The sequence below is a fragment of the Oncorhynchus keta genome, chromosome 27, assembly GCF_023373465.1.
Source record: "Oncorhynchus keta strain PuntledgeMale-10-30-2019 chromosome 27, Oket_V2, whole genome shotgun sequence".
Lineage (NCBI taxonomy): Eukaryota > Metazoa > Chordata > Actinopteri > Salmoniformes > Salmonidae > Oncorhynchus > Oncorhynchus keta.
This window is the reverse complement of record NC_068447.1, coordinates 925,789-940,015: the sequence shown is the minus strand read 5'-3', so window position 1 is coordinate 940,015 and position 14,227 is coordinate 925,789. Positions and strand designations below refer to the sequence as shown.

The 14,227-nt window shown below is 46.3% G+C and overlaps 1 protein-coding gene and 2 long non-coding RNA genes across 17 annotated transcripts in view; 2 read left to right on the top strand and 1 right to left on the bottom strand.

The window, feature by feature from the left end:
• LOC127912322 (uncharacterized) overlaps nt 1–2,399 on the top strand; it is a 3,187-nt gene extending 788 nt beyond the window's left edge. Inside the window, exons 1-3 of one of the 4 annotated variants that reach the window (XR_008081784.1) lie at nt 1–1,027; nt 1,358–1,690; nt 2,018–2,399. The exon at nt 1–1,027 is cut by the window's left edge and continues 788 nt beyond it. This is a non-coding gene — a long non-coding RNA (uncharacterized LOC127912322). Of the gene's footprint in view, nt 1,028–1,302; nt 1,691–1,794; nt 1,835–2,017 lie in introns of those variants that run through there. The other 3 variants (XR_008081785.1, XR_008081783.1, XR_008081786.1) reach the window with 3 other exon arrangements.
• On the bottom strand, nt 862–2,130 carry LOC127912323 (uncharacterized). 11 transcript variants are annotated; one of them, XR_008081787.1, is made up of 5 exons: nt 1,987–2,130; nt 1,548–1,658; nt 1,327–1,436; nt 1,052–1,271; nt 862–995 (listed from the first exon to the last, which is right to left on the bottom strand). It is a non-coding gene; the product is annotated as an uncharacterized LOC127912323 (long non-coding RNA). The 11 variants fall into 11 exon arrangements; XR_008081793.1 differs by having other exon boundaries at nt 1,382–1,436; XR_008081794.1 differs by having other exon boundaries at nt 1,327–1,381.
• Nucleotides 2,400–6,823: 4,424 nt separating the features above from the next.
• Nucleotides 6,824–14,227, top strand: part of LOC118374750 (plasma membrane calcium-transporting ATPase 3-like) — a 189,391-nt gene continuing 181,987 nt past the window's right edge. The window contains exon 1 of one of the 2 annotated variants that reach the window (XM_052481241.1): nt 6,824–7,364. The gene's annotated coding sequence lies outside the window, so the exon portion shown is untranslated. The remainder of the gene's footprint in view (nt 7,365–14,227) is intronic. The other variant, XM_052481242.1, reaches the window with a different exon arrangement.

Below are 14,227 nucleotides of genomic sequence, written 5' to 3'. Positions count from 1 at the left end.
ACGTGGTCAGATGACACTGATGCTACGCTACAGGACTGTTTTGCTAAAGTGATGCCTTGGAACTGGGAAACAGATACCGTATTTTGGAAGAGTCGGAGGTCTCTGTCGTTGGCCCCAAAGGAACAAACAACTCTGCCCGGAAACAAGGGGACCCCCTGCCATCTAAAGAATTTACAACGAAACAGCTTACAATCTGCCCGGAAACAAGGGGACCCCCTGCCATCTAAACAATTTACAACGAAACAGCTTACAATCTGCCCGGAAACAAGGGGACCCCCTGCCATCTAAACAATTTACAACGAAACAGCTTACAATCTGCCCGGAAACAAGGGGACCCCCTGCCATCTAAACAATTTACAACGAAACAGCTTACAATCTGCCCGGAAACAAGGGGACCCCCTGCCATCTAAAGAATTTACAACGAAACAGCCCTACAACCAGCCACAGACAACATTCTAGGATGAAAATAACTCAAGAGAGACGCAACTTAAAACATTTACCAAGCATCAGTCACACTGTCCTTATTGTGGGCTCATCTATGATCCCAACATGTTTCTATTAGCAAAGCAGAGATCATCCAGGACATTGACTGTATGATCCCGCTACTCATTAGTGAACACCCGACTGCTTCAGCCAACACTGTCCATGAAGGGTCAAATGATATTAAACTACAGGAATCTGAGCAACTTAAAAAGGATTTTAAATCACTGAATCATACTGTACTTAAATCAGGTAAACATTAATTCAGGTCCCGTCTCGTGGCCTTGGAATTATTCATTTGAATGTTAGAAGCTGGATCCAGAAGTTAGATTTGATTGACATAGTGGTTTCATAATCACATGCTGACATCCTGATTATAACTGTTACACCCTGATCTGTTTCACCTGTCCTTGTGCTTGTCTCCACCCCCTCCAGGTGTTACACCCTGATCTGTTTCACCTGTCCTTGTGCTTGTCTCCACCCCCCTCCAGGTGTTACACCCTGATCTGTTTCACCTGTCCTTGTGCTTGTCTCCACCCCCCTCCAGGTGTTACACCCTGATCTGTTTTACCTGTCCTTGTGCTTGTCTCCACCCCCTCCAGGTGTTACACCCTGATCTGTTTCACCTGTCCTTGTGCTTGTCTCCACCCCCTCCAGGTGTTACACCCTGATCTGTTTCACCTGTCCTTGTGCTTGTCTCCACCCCCTCCAGGTGTTACACCCTGATCTGTTTCACCTGTCCTTGTGCTTGTCTCCACCCCCTCCAGGTGTTACACCCTGATCTGTTTCACCTGTCCTTGTGCTTGTCTCCCCCCCCTCCAGGTGTTACACCCTGATCTGTTTCACCTGTCCTTGTGCTTGTCTCCACCCCCTCCAGGTGTTACACCCTGATCTGTTTCACCTGTCCTTGTGCTTGTCTCCACCCCCTCCAGGTGTTACACCCTGATCTGTTTCACCTGTCCTTGTGCTTGTCTCCACCCCCTCCAGGTGTTACACCCTGATCTGTTTCACCTGTCCTTGTGCTTGTCTCCACCCCCCTCCAGGTGTTACACCCTGATCTGTTTCACCTGTCCTTGTGCTTGTCTCCACCCCCCTCCAGGTGTTACACCCTGATCTGTTTCACCTGTCCTTGTGCTTGTCTCCACCCCCTCCAGGTGTTACACCCTGATCTGTTTCACCTGTCCTTGTGCTTGTCTCCACCCCCCTCCAGGTGTACACCCTGATCTGTTTCTGTCCTTGTGCTTGTCTCCAAGCTTACCAGGTGTTGTCACCCTGATCTGTTTCACCTGTCCTTGTTTGTCTCATCCCCTCCAGGTGTTACACCCTGATCTGTTTCACCTGTCCTTGTGCTTGCCTGTCTCCACCCTCCAGGTGTTACACGCCTGATCTGTTTCACCTGTCCTTGTGCTTGTACCCACCCCCTCCAGGTGTTACTGACCCTGATCTGTTTCACCTGTCCTTTGCTTGTCCCCCCAATAAACAGGTGTTACACCTGATCTGTTTCACCTGTCCTTGTGCTTGTCTCCACCCCCTCCAGGTGTTACACCCTGATCTGTTTCACCTGTCCTTGTGCTTGTCTCCACCCCCCTCCAGGTGTCACCCATCTTCCCCACTTATGTCTGTGCCAGTTCGTCTTGTTCGTCAAGCTTACCAGCGTTTGTCCTGTCAGCTCCTGTCTTTTCCCAGCCTCTCTTTTTCTCATCCTCTGGGTTTTGACCCTTGCCTGTCCTGAGCCTGTACCCGCCTGCCTGACCACTCTGCCTGTCTCTGACCCTGAGCCTGTACCCGCCCGCCTGACCATTCTGCCTGTCCCTGAGCCTGTACCCGCCCGCCTGACCACTCTGCCTGTGCTGACCCTGTACCCGCCCTGCCTGCCTTGTCATTTGCCTGCCCCTGTTACAATAAACATTGTTACTTCACACAGTCTGCACTTGGGCCTTACCTTGATACTTGATCATATCTGAATCCTGTCTGTGTGTCTCTGTTCCAGACTCAGATGTTCTGTTATACCCAGGTATACATGAACATCTGAGTAGACTCAGATTGTCTGTCATTATACCCAGCTAACAGAACATCTGAGTCTGGAACATCTCTACCCAACCCACTCTGTCTGTAGACATTATACCCAGCTAACAGAACGAGTGGGTTGGGTAGAGGTAGACTCAGATGTTCCAGACTCAGATGTTCTGTTAGCTGGGTATAATGTCTACAGAGCAAACAGAGTGGGTAGAGGAGGAGGTATTGTCATATACAGTGCCTTGCGAAAGTATTCGCCCCCCTTGAACTTTGCGACCTTTTGCCACATTTCAGGCTTCAAACATAAAGATATAAAACTATTTTTTTTTGTGAAGAATCAACAACAAGTGGATGACATGTCTGGTGAGTATGCAGGTCATGGAAGAACTGGGACGTTTTCAGCTTCCAGGAATTGTGTACAGATCCCTGTGACATGGGGCTGTGAATTATCATGCTGAAACATGAGATGGCAACAGATGAATGGCACAACAATGGGCCTCAGGATCTCGTCACAGTTTCTCTGTACATTCAAATTGCCATCGATAAAATGCAATTGTGTCCGTAGCTTATGCCTGCCCCCATACCATAACCCCACCGGCACCAAGGGGCACTCTGTTCACAACGTTGACATCAGCAAACCGCTCGCCCGCTCAACGCCATACACACTGTCTGCCATCTGCCCGGTACTGTTGGATGATACATCCGTGAAGAGAAACACTTCTCCAGCGTGCCAGTGGCCGTCGAAGGTGAGCATTTTCCCACTGAAGTCGGTTACGACGCCGAACTGCAGTCAGGTCAAGACCCTTGTGAGGACGACGAGCACACAGATGAGCTTCCCGAAGATGGTCTCAGATGATCCCTGAGCGTTGTTACATGTGGTCTGTGGTTGTCAAATCAAATTGTATTGGTCACGTGTTTAGCAGATGTTATTGCGGGTGTAGCGAAATGCTTGTGTTTCTAGCTCCAACAATGTCAGTAATATAATATCTAACAATTTCACAACAATACACACAATACACACAATATATCTAACAATTTCACAACAATACACACAATACACACAATCTAAAGGAATTAAATTAAGAATATATAAATATTTGGATGAGCGATGTCGGGGCGAACAGACTAAAAAACAATAGAATAGAATACAGTATGTACATATGAGATGAGTAATGCATAGACTAAAAAAACAGTAGAATAGAATACAGTATATACATATGAGATGAGTAAAGCAAAATATGTAAACATTATTAAAGTGAATAGTGTTCCATTATTAAAGTGGACAGTGATTTCAAGTCTATGTTTATAGGGCAGCAGCCTCTAAGTTGCTAGTGATGGCTATTTAAAAACATCTTCGTTGTTGGTGGGTCCCCTGCGGGACGTTGAGCTAACGTAGGCTAATGCAATTAGCATGAGGTTGTAAGTAACAAGAACATTTCCCAGGACATAGACATATCTGATATTGGCAGAAAGCTTAAAGTCTTGTTAATCTAACTGCACTGTCCAATTTACAGTAGCTATTAGAGTAAAATAATACCATGCTATTGTTTGAGGAGAGTGCACAGTTATGAACAGGAACATTTACTAAAAAAACAATTAGGAACTTGAAGCTTTCCACCTTCTCCACTGCAGTCTTGTTCCATCGATGTGGATATGGGCGTGCTCCCTCTTCCCGAAGTCCACGATCATCTCCTTTGTTGTGTAGATGTTGAGTGAGAGGTTATTTTCCTGGCATCACACTCCCAGGACCGTCAGCTCCTCCCTGTAGGATGTCTCATCATTGTTGGTTATCAAGCCTACTACTGTTGTGTCGTCTGCAAACTTGAAGATTGAGTTGGAGGCATGCGTGGCCATGCAGTCATTGGTGAACAGGAAGTAAAGGAGGGGGCTGAGCATGCACCCTTGTGGGGTCCCTGTGTTGAGGATCAGTGAAGTGTAGATGTTGATTTCTACCTTCACCACCTGGGTGCGGCCCTTCAGGAAGTCCAGGACCCGGGTTGCACAAGGTGGGGTTCAAACCCAGGGCCTCAAGCTTAATGATGAGCTTAGAGGGTACTAGGTGTTGAATGCTGAGCTGTAGTCCATGAACGGCATTATTACATAGGTATTCCTCTTGTCCAGATGGGATAGGGCAGTGGGCAGTGTGCAGTTAGGGATGCCATCTGGGACGGCAGCCTTGTGAGGGTTAACACGTTTAAATGTTAATATTCGGCCATATCTCCAGTCACCTTGACATGGTTAAATGCAATGGTTCAATATTATTCTCAGAGGATTCCCGGAACATATCCCAGTCCACGTGATCGAAACAATCTTGAAGTGTGCATTCTGATTGGTCAGACCAACGTTGAATGGTCCTTAGCATGGGCACTTCACGTTTGAGTTTCTGCCTATAGGAAGGGTGGAGGAAAATAGAGTGGTTATCAGATTTGCCGAAGGGAGGGCGGGTGGGCCTTGTAGGCATCCAGAAAGTTGGAGTAGCAGTGGTCAAGTGTTTTAGCAGCTCGAGTACTACAGTCAGTGTGTTGATAGAACTTCAGTAACATTTTCCTCAAATTTGTTAAAATCCCCAGCTACAATAAATGCATCCTCAGGATATGTGGTTTCCAGTTCGCATAAAGTCCATAGAAAATTGTTTTTAAAGGCCGTTGTGGTGTCGAATTGAGGGGGAATATACACGGCTGTGACTATAAAGGAAGAGAATTCTCTTGGGAGGTAATACGGTTGGCATTTGATTGTGAGGTATTCTAGGTTGGAGTGAACAAAATTACTTCAGTTTCTGTATGTTAAGAGGAGAGGCGAAAAGGATTGGAGGACCAATATGCAGCGTGGTAAGTGTCCATGGTTCTTTTAATAAGAAATACTACACATGAACAACTGAATACAAAAACAATAAACGTGGAATGAACGAAACCCAAAACAGTACTGTGTGGTGAAAAACAGACACGGAAACAAACACCCACAAACACACAGTGAAACCCAGGTACATAAGTATGATTCTCAATCAGAGACAACTAATGACACCTGCCTCTGATTGAGAACCATACCATACCGAAACATAGAAATCCCCAAATCATAGAAAAACAAACATAGACTGCCCATCCCAACTCACGCCCTGACCATACTAAATAATGACAAAACAAAGGAAATAAAGGTCAGAACGTGACAGATATTTATTCCTGTCTGCGCGATAAACTGAGAACCCAACTGGCTGTACGGACTAAAACAGTATTTCCCGAGAGAGACGTTTCCGTGAAACAGACTATGTTACAATACTTGATGTCTCTCTGGAAGGAGATCCTCGCCCTGAGCTCGTCAACTTTATTATCCAGAGACTGAACATTAGCGAGTAATAATAATTCAGGAAAGTCTGTCTGTTGCTGCTGGTGAGATACCGCCGCTCTGATATCCAAAAGTTCTTCCCGGTTGTACGAAAGAACACGAAAATGTTTTTCTTAGCAGCTAGAAGCATGGCTGCCCTATCTGTCGGTGTCATTTTACTGAGGCCAGTTGGACGAACTGCCAAATTCTCTAAAACGACATTGGAGGCGGCTTATGGTAGACATTTTTTTTTTAAATACCCTGACAAGAGTTCTGGTGGACATTCCTGCAGTCAGCATACCAATTGCACAGTCCTTCAAAACATGAGATATCTGTGGCATTTTGCACATTTGGGAGTCGCCTTTTTTTTGCCTCCTGCACAAGGTACACCTGTGTAATGATCATGCTGTTTAATCAGCTTCTTGATATGCCACACCTGTCAGCTGGATGGATTATCTTGGCAAAAGGAGAAATACTCACTAACAGGGATGTAAACTAATTTGTGCACAAAATGTGCAATAAATATTTTTTTTGCCTGTATGGAACAATTCTGTAATGTTTTATTTCTTGTGAAACACTTTACATGTTGCGTTTATATTTTTGTCCAGTGTAAGTTTATTTGGACTCTCTTTATCTCCTCCCTTCCTTTTCTCTCTTCCTCCCTCCTCCCTTTCCTCCTCTCTCCTCCCCATTCTCTCTCTCTTCCTCCCTCCTCCCTTTCCTCCTCCCTCTTCCCCATTCTCTCTCTCTTCCTCCCTCCTCCCTTTCCTCCTCTCTCCTCCCCATTCTCTCTCTCTTCCTCCCTCCTCCCTTTCCTCCCCTCTCCTCCCCATTCTCTCTCTCTTCCTCCCTCCTCCCTTTCTCCTCTCTCCTCCCCATTCTCTCTCTCTTCCTCCCTCCTCCCTTTCTCCTCTCTCCTCCCCATTCTTTCTCTCTTCCTCCCTCCTCCCTTTCCTCCTCTCTCCTCCCCATTCTCTCTCTCTTCCTCCCTCCTCCCTTTCCTCCTCCCTCTTCCCCATTCTATCTCTCTTCCTCCCTCCTCCCTTTTCTCCTCTCTCCTCCCCATTTTCTCTCTTCCGCCCTCCTCTCCTTCCTCTTGCAGACGCTGCATGCCTCCGAGTGCGTGCAGAGGTCTCAGTTCAACCCCGGAATGTCGCATCATCATCAGCTTCTCCTAGCGCCCTCGTAGTTCTCTATCTCTGTCTATCTTTAGGACTATAAACACTGCGAGCAGAACCCGGTAGACTGATAACCGTTACCTGAGGGTGCTACCGATCCCCGTGGTCCTTCTCACCCCCCCTGCCTGCCTAGGAAGCACATCACCTCTGCGTCTTGTCTCTCTGCGCCCCGCTGCTGAGCGAGATCAATCAGACAGACAGAGCGGATCTTCAAGGGGACAATATTCATCATCATGATCAATATCAACATATGGACCAAGCGATAACGGAATCAGCTCTGTTACTTTAGTAGATTCTCTGCTTCCAGGCGCATTAACGGGATTCTGCCTCCGTCTCGGTGTCCTTGAGCTCGGCCTGTACAGTGAGTCAGTGGTGTGTAGCCTATGCATGTTTGTGTGTGCGTATGAATACATATGTGTGTACATGTAGGTGCATATCTGTGTGTGTGTGTGTGTGTGTATGTGCGTGCGTGCGTGCGTGCGTGCGATGATGTCTTATGATGGAAGGAGAGAGATGTTTTTTAGGAGGTTAAACAGTTATTTAATGTATTTTATTTATTATTATTATTATTATTTATTTATTTATTTACCCCTGTGATCACGCTGTCCGGGTAGGTTGGTGCTTCTGTCATAGTGTGTTTGTGTGTGTGTGAGATCAGAGAGTGAGAGATAGACAGAGATATAGAGGAAGGAAGTGTCACACAGTAGACTACATAACAGCTATACTGAGTGAACAAAACAACACCTTCTCTTTCCATGGTGAATCCAGATGAAAAGCTACGATCCCTCAATCACCTGTTAAGTCCATTTCATTCCGTGTAGATGAATGGGAGGAGACAGGTTAAAGGAGGTTTTTTAAACCTTGAGAAAATTGAGACATGGATCGTGTATGTGGGTCAAGAACTGCAATGCTGCTGGGTTTTTCACACTCAACAGTTTCCTGTGTGTATCAAGAATGGTCCACCACCCAAAGGACATCAAATCTATTTAGTTTATTTGTCACGTGCGCCGAATACAAACTTACAGTGAAATGCTTACTTACAGGCTCTAACCAAGAGTGCAAATAAGGTATTAGGTGAACAATAGGTAGGTAAAGAACAGTAAAATGACAGGCTATATACAGTAGCGAGGCTATAAAAGTAGCAGAGAGTAGCAGTAGCGTAAAAGAGGGGGTGGTGGGGGGTGGGACACAATGCAGATAGCCCGGTTAGCTCGGTCAACTTGACGCAACTGTGGGAAGCATTGGAGTCCACGTGGGCCAGAACCCCTGTGGAAAGCTTTCCACACCTTGTCCACGCCCCGACAAATGGAGGCTGTTCTAAGGGCAAAAAAAGGTGTGCAACTCAATATTAGGAAGGTGTACTTAATGTTTTGTATACTCAGTATAAATCAGTAATGGATATCAGCTATATATTTATTTATCAGCTGTTTGTAGATCAGTTATATTTACAGTGCCAGTCAAAGGTTTGGACACACCTACTCATTCAAGGGTTTTTCTTTATTTCGTTACTATTTTCTACATTGTAGAATAATAGTGAAGACATAGAAACTATTAAATAACACAAATTGAATCACGTAGTGACCCTTTTACTTTTTCTTCTTTTACAAATCTAAATATATTTACAATTTATAATTTTCCAAAGTAGCCACCCTTTGCCTTGATAACAACTTTGCACACTCTTGGCATTCTGTCAACCAGCTTCACCTGGAATGCTTTTCCAACCGTCTTGAAAGAGTTCACACATTATCCTTCACTCTGCTGTCCAACTCATCCCAAAACATCTCAATTGGGTTGAGGTCGGGTGATTTGTGGAGGACACGTCATCTGATGCATCACTCCATCACTCTCCATCTTGGTCAAATAGCCCTTACACAGCCTTGGTCATTGTCCTGTTGAAAAACAAGTGATAGTCCCACTAAGCGCAAACCAGATGGGATGGCGTATTACTGCAGAATGCTGTGGTAGACATGCTGGTTAAGTGTGCTTTGAATTCTAAATAAATCACAGACAGTGTCACCATTGTTGACTGGTACTGTATATCAGCTGTACATACCAGCTGTATGTATATCAATTTATTAACAATATGTACAGTACCAGTCAAAAGTTTGGACACACCCATTCAAGGGATTTTCTTTATCTACATGTTCTACAGAATTATTGTGAAGACATCAAAACTATGAAATAACACATATGGAATCATGAAGTAACCAAAAAAGTGTAAAAAAAAATCTAAATATATTTATAATTTTAGATTATTCAAAGTAGCCAACCTTTGCCTTGATGGCAGCTTTTGACTGTTACTGTATATCAGCTGTACGTATATCAGTTATATATTTATATACCAGATATATAGTGCATTCAGAAGGTATTCAGACCCCCTTGACTTCTTCCACATTTTGTTACTTTACAGCCTTAAACTAAAATTGATTAAATAGTTTTTTCCCCTCATTAATCTACACACAGTACCCAATAATGACAAAGCAAAAACAGTTTTTTATAAAAAGCTGAAATATCACATCTGTATTTGGGGAGTATCTCCCATTCTTCTCTGCAGATCCTCTCCAGCTCTGTCAGGTTGAATGGGGAGTTTCTCCCATTCTTCTCTGCAGATCCTCTCATGCTCTGTCAGGTTGGATGGGGAGTTTCTCCCATTCTTCTCTGCAGATCCTCTCAAGCTCTGTCAGGTTGGATGGGAGTTTCTCCCATTCTTCTCTGCAGATCCTCTCCAGCTCTGTCAGGTTGGATGGGGAGTTTCTCCCATTCTTCTCTGCAGATCCTCTCCAGCTCTGTCAGGTTGGATGGGGAGTTTCTCCCATTCTTTCTGCAGATCCTCTCAGCTCTGTCAGGTTGGATGGGAGTTTCTCCCATTCTTCTCTGCAGATCCTCTCCAGCTCTGTCAGGTTGGATGGGGAGTTTCTCCCATTCTTCTCTGCAGATCCTCTCCAGCTCTGTCAGGTTGGATGGGGAGTTTCTCCCATTCTTCTCTGTCAGCTCTGTCAGGTTGGATGGGGAGTTTCTCCCATTCTTCTCTGCAGATCCTCTCCAGCTCTGTCAGGTTGGATGGGGAGTTTCTCCCATTCTTCTCTGCAGATCCTCTCCAGCTCTGTCAGGTTGGATGGGGAGTTTCTCCCATTCTTCTCTGCAGATCCTCTCCAGCTCTGTCAGGTTGGATGGGGAGTTTCTCCCATTCTTCTCTGCAGATCCTCTCCAGCTCTGTCAGGTTGGATGGGGAGTTTCTCCCATTCTTCTCTGCAGATCCTCTCCAGCTCTGTCAGGTTGGATGGGGAGTTTCTCCCATTCTTCTCTGCAGATCCTCTCATGCTCTGTCAGGTTGAATGGGAGTTTCTCCCATTCTTCTCTGCAGATCCTCTCCAGCTCTGTCAGGTTGGATGGGGAGTTTCTCCCATTCTTCTCTGCAGATCCTCTCATGCTCTGTCAGGTTGGATGGGGAGTTTCTCCCATTCTTCTCTGCAGATCCTCTCATGCTCTGTCAGGTTGGATGGGGAGTTTCTCCCATTCTTCTCTGCAGATCCTCTCAAGCTCTGTCAGGTTAATTGTTTATTCCATGTGTAACTCTGTGTTGTAACTCTCTGTTCACACTGCTTTGCTTTATTCTTGGCCAGGTCGCAGTTGCAAATGAGAACTTGTTCTCAACTTCCCTACCTGGTTAAATAAAGGTGAAATAACATTTTAAAATTAAAAACATTTTTTTTAAAAGTTGGATAGGGAGCATCTCTCCAGAGATGTTAGATCGGGTTCGACTCTGGGCTCTGACTGGGCAAATCAAGGACATTCAGAGACTTGTCCTGAAGACACCCCTGTATTGTCTTTGCTTTGTGCTTAGGGTCGTGCACTGTAGCTAAGCAAGACTCAAGGTTTTGTCCGCCTGAGGTAGAGTATCTAATGATAAGCTGTAGACCACACTATACCTAGAGAGTTTTCATCTGTATTTTTCGTAGCTGTCTACATACCACCACAGACAGAAGCTGGCTCTAAAACTGCACTCAATGAGCTGTATACCGCCATAAGCAAACAGGAAATGCTCACCCAGAGGCAGCGCTCCTAGTGGCCGGGGAATTTAATGCAGGGAAACTTAAATCAGTTTTACCTAATATCTATCAGCATGTTAAATGTGCAACCAAAGGGAAAACAATTCTAGACAATCTTTACTCCACACACAGAGACGCGTACAAAGCTCTCCCTCGCCCTCCATTTGGCAAATCTGACCAGAATTTTATCCTCCTAATTCCTGTTTACAACCAAAAATTAAAGCAGGAAGCACCAGTGACTCAGTCTATAAAAGAGTGGTCAGATGAAGCAGATGCTAAACTACAGGACTGTTTTGCTATCACAGACTGGAATATTCTGATGGCATTGAGGAGTACACCACATCAGTCACTGGCTTCATCAATAAGTGCATCGATGACGTCGTCCCCACAGTGACTATACGTACACACCAACCAGAAGCAATGGATTACAGGAAACATTCACACCGAGCTAAAAGGGAGAGCTGCTGCTTTCAAGGAGCAGGACTCTAATCCGGAAGCTTATAAGAAATCCCGCTATGCCCTCATGACAAACCTTCAAACAGGCAAAGCGTCAATAGAGGACTAAGATTGAATCGTTGGCAATTACAGACTACAAAGGGAAGCACAGCCGAGAGCTGCCCAGTGACACGAGCCTACCAGAAGAGCTAAATTACTTCTATGCTCGCTTCGAGGCAAGTAACACTGAAACATGCATGAGAGCATCAGCTGCTCCGGAAGACTGTGTGATCACACTCTCCGCAGCCGATGTGAGTAAGACCTTTAAACAGGTCAACATTCACAAGGTTGTAGTGCCAGAAGGATTACCAGGACATGTACTGTGAGCATGCGCTGACCAAATGTCAAGTGTCTTAACTGACATTTTCAACCTCTCCCTGACCCAGTCTGTAATACCTTCATGTTTCAAGCAGGCCACCATAGTCCTTGTGGCCAAGAACGTAACCTGTCTAAATAACTACCAACCGTAGCACTCACGTCTGTAGCCATGAAATGCTTTGAAAGGCTGGTCATGGCTCACATCAACACCATTATCCCAGAAACCATAGACCCACTCCAATTTGCATACTGCACCAACAGATCCACAGCTGTTGCAATCTCTATTGCACTCCACACTGCCCTTTACTACCTGGACAAAAGGAACACCTATGTGAGAATGCTATTCATTGACTATAGCTCAGTGTTCAACACCATAGTGCCCTCAAAGCTCATCACTAAGCTAAGGACCCTGGGACTTAACACCTCCCTCTGCAACTGTATCCAGGACTTCCTGACAGGCCGCCCCCAGGTGGTAAGGGTTGGTAACAACACATCCGCCACAATGATCCTCAACACGGGGGCCCCTCAGGGGTGCATGCACAGTCCCCTCCTGTACTCCATGTTCACTCATGACTGCACGGCCAGGCACGACTCCAACACCATCATTAAGTTTGTTGACGACACAACAGTGGTAGGCCTGATCACCGACAACGATGAGACAGCCTATTGGGAGGAGGTCAGAAACCTGGCAGGACAACAAACTCTCCCTCAATGTGCTCAAGACAATGGAGATGATTGTGAACAACAGGAAAAGGAGGACTGAGCACACCCCCATTCTCATCGACGGGGCTGTAGTGGAGCAGGTTGAGAGCTTCAAGTTCCTTGGCGCCATATCAACAAACTAGAACGGTCCAAGCACACCAAGACAGTTGTAAAGAGGGAATGACAAAGCCTATTCCCCCTCAAGAGACTGAAAAGACTTGGCATGGGTCCCCAGATCCTAAAAAGATTTTACAGCTGCACCATCGAGAGCATCCTAACTGGTTGCATCACTGCCTGGTATGGCAACTGCTCGACCTCCGAACGCAAGGCACTACAGAGGGTAGTTCAAACGGCCATCACCGGGGCCAAGCTTCTTGCCATCCAGGACCTTTATACCAGGCGGTATCAGAGGAAGGCCCTAAAAATCGTCAAAGACTCCAGCCACCCTAGTCATAAACTGTTCTCTCTGCTACCGCATGGCAAGCTGTACCGGAGCTCCAAGTCTACGACCAAGAGGCTTTCTAAAAAGCTTCTACCTCCAACCATAAGACTCCTACACAGTTAATCAAATGGCTACCCAGACTGTTTGCATTGACCCCCCCCCCCCCTTCTACGCTGCTGCTACTGTCTGTTATTGTCTATGCATGGTCACTTTAAATAACTCGATCTACGTGTATAAATTACCGCAATTACCTCGACACCGTTGCCCTAACCTGTACCTCCGCACAATATCATTTACATTACATTTAAGTCATTTAGCAGACGCTCTTATCCAGAGCGACTTACAAATTGGTGCATTCACCTTATGACATCCAGTAGAACAGTCACTTTACAATAGTGCATCTAGATCTTAAAGGGGGGGGGGGTGAGAAGGATTACTTATCCTATCCTAGGTATTCCTTAAAGAGGTGGGGTTTCAGGTGTCTCCGGAAGGTGGTGATTGACTCCGCTGTCCTGGCGTCGTGAGGGAGTTTGTTCCACCATTGGGGGGCCAGAGCAGCGAACAGTTTTGACTGGGCTGAGCGGGAACTGTACTTCCTCAGTGGTAGGGAGGCGAGCAGGCCAGAGGTGGATGAACGCAGTGCCCTTGTTTGGGTGTAGGGCCTGATCAGAGCCTGGAGGTACTGAGGTGCCGTTCCCCTCACAGCTCCGTAGGCAAGCACCATGGTCTTGTAGCGGATGCGAGCTTCAACTGGAAGCCAGTGGAGAGAGCGGAGGAGCGGGGTGACGTGAGAGAACTTGGGAAGGTTGAACACCAGACGGGCTGCGGCGTTCTGGATGAGTTGTAGGGGTTTAATGGCACAGGCAGGGAGCCTAGCCAACAGTGAGTTGCAGTAATCCAGACGGGAGATGACAAGTGCCTGGATTAGGACCTGCGCCGCTTCCTGTGTGAGGCAGGGTCGTACTCTGCGGATGTTGTAGAGCATGAACATACAGGAACGGGCCACCGCCTTGATGTTAGTTGAGAACGACAGGGTGTTGTCCAGGATCACGCCAAGGTTCTTAGTGCTCTGGGAGGAGGACACAATGGAGTTGTCAACCGTGATGGCGAGATCATGGAACGGGGAGTCCTTCCCCGGGAGGAAGAGCAGCTCCGTCTTGCCAAGGTTCAGCTTGAGGTGGTGATCCGTCATCCACACTGATATGTCTGCCAGACATGCAGAGATGCGA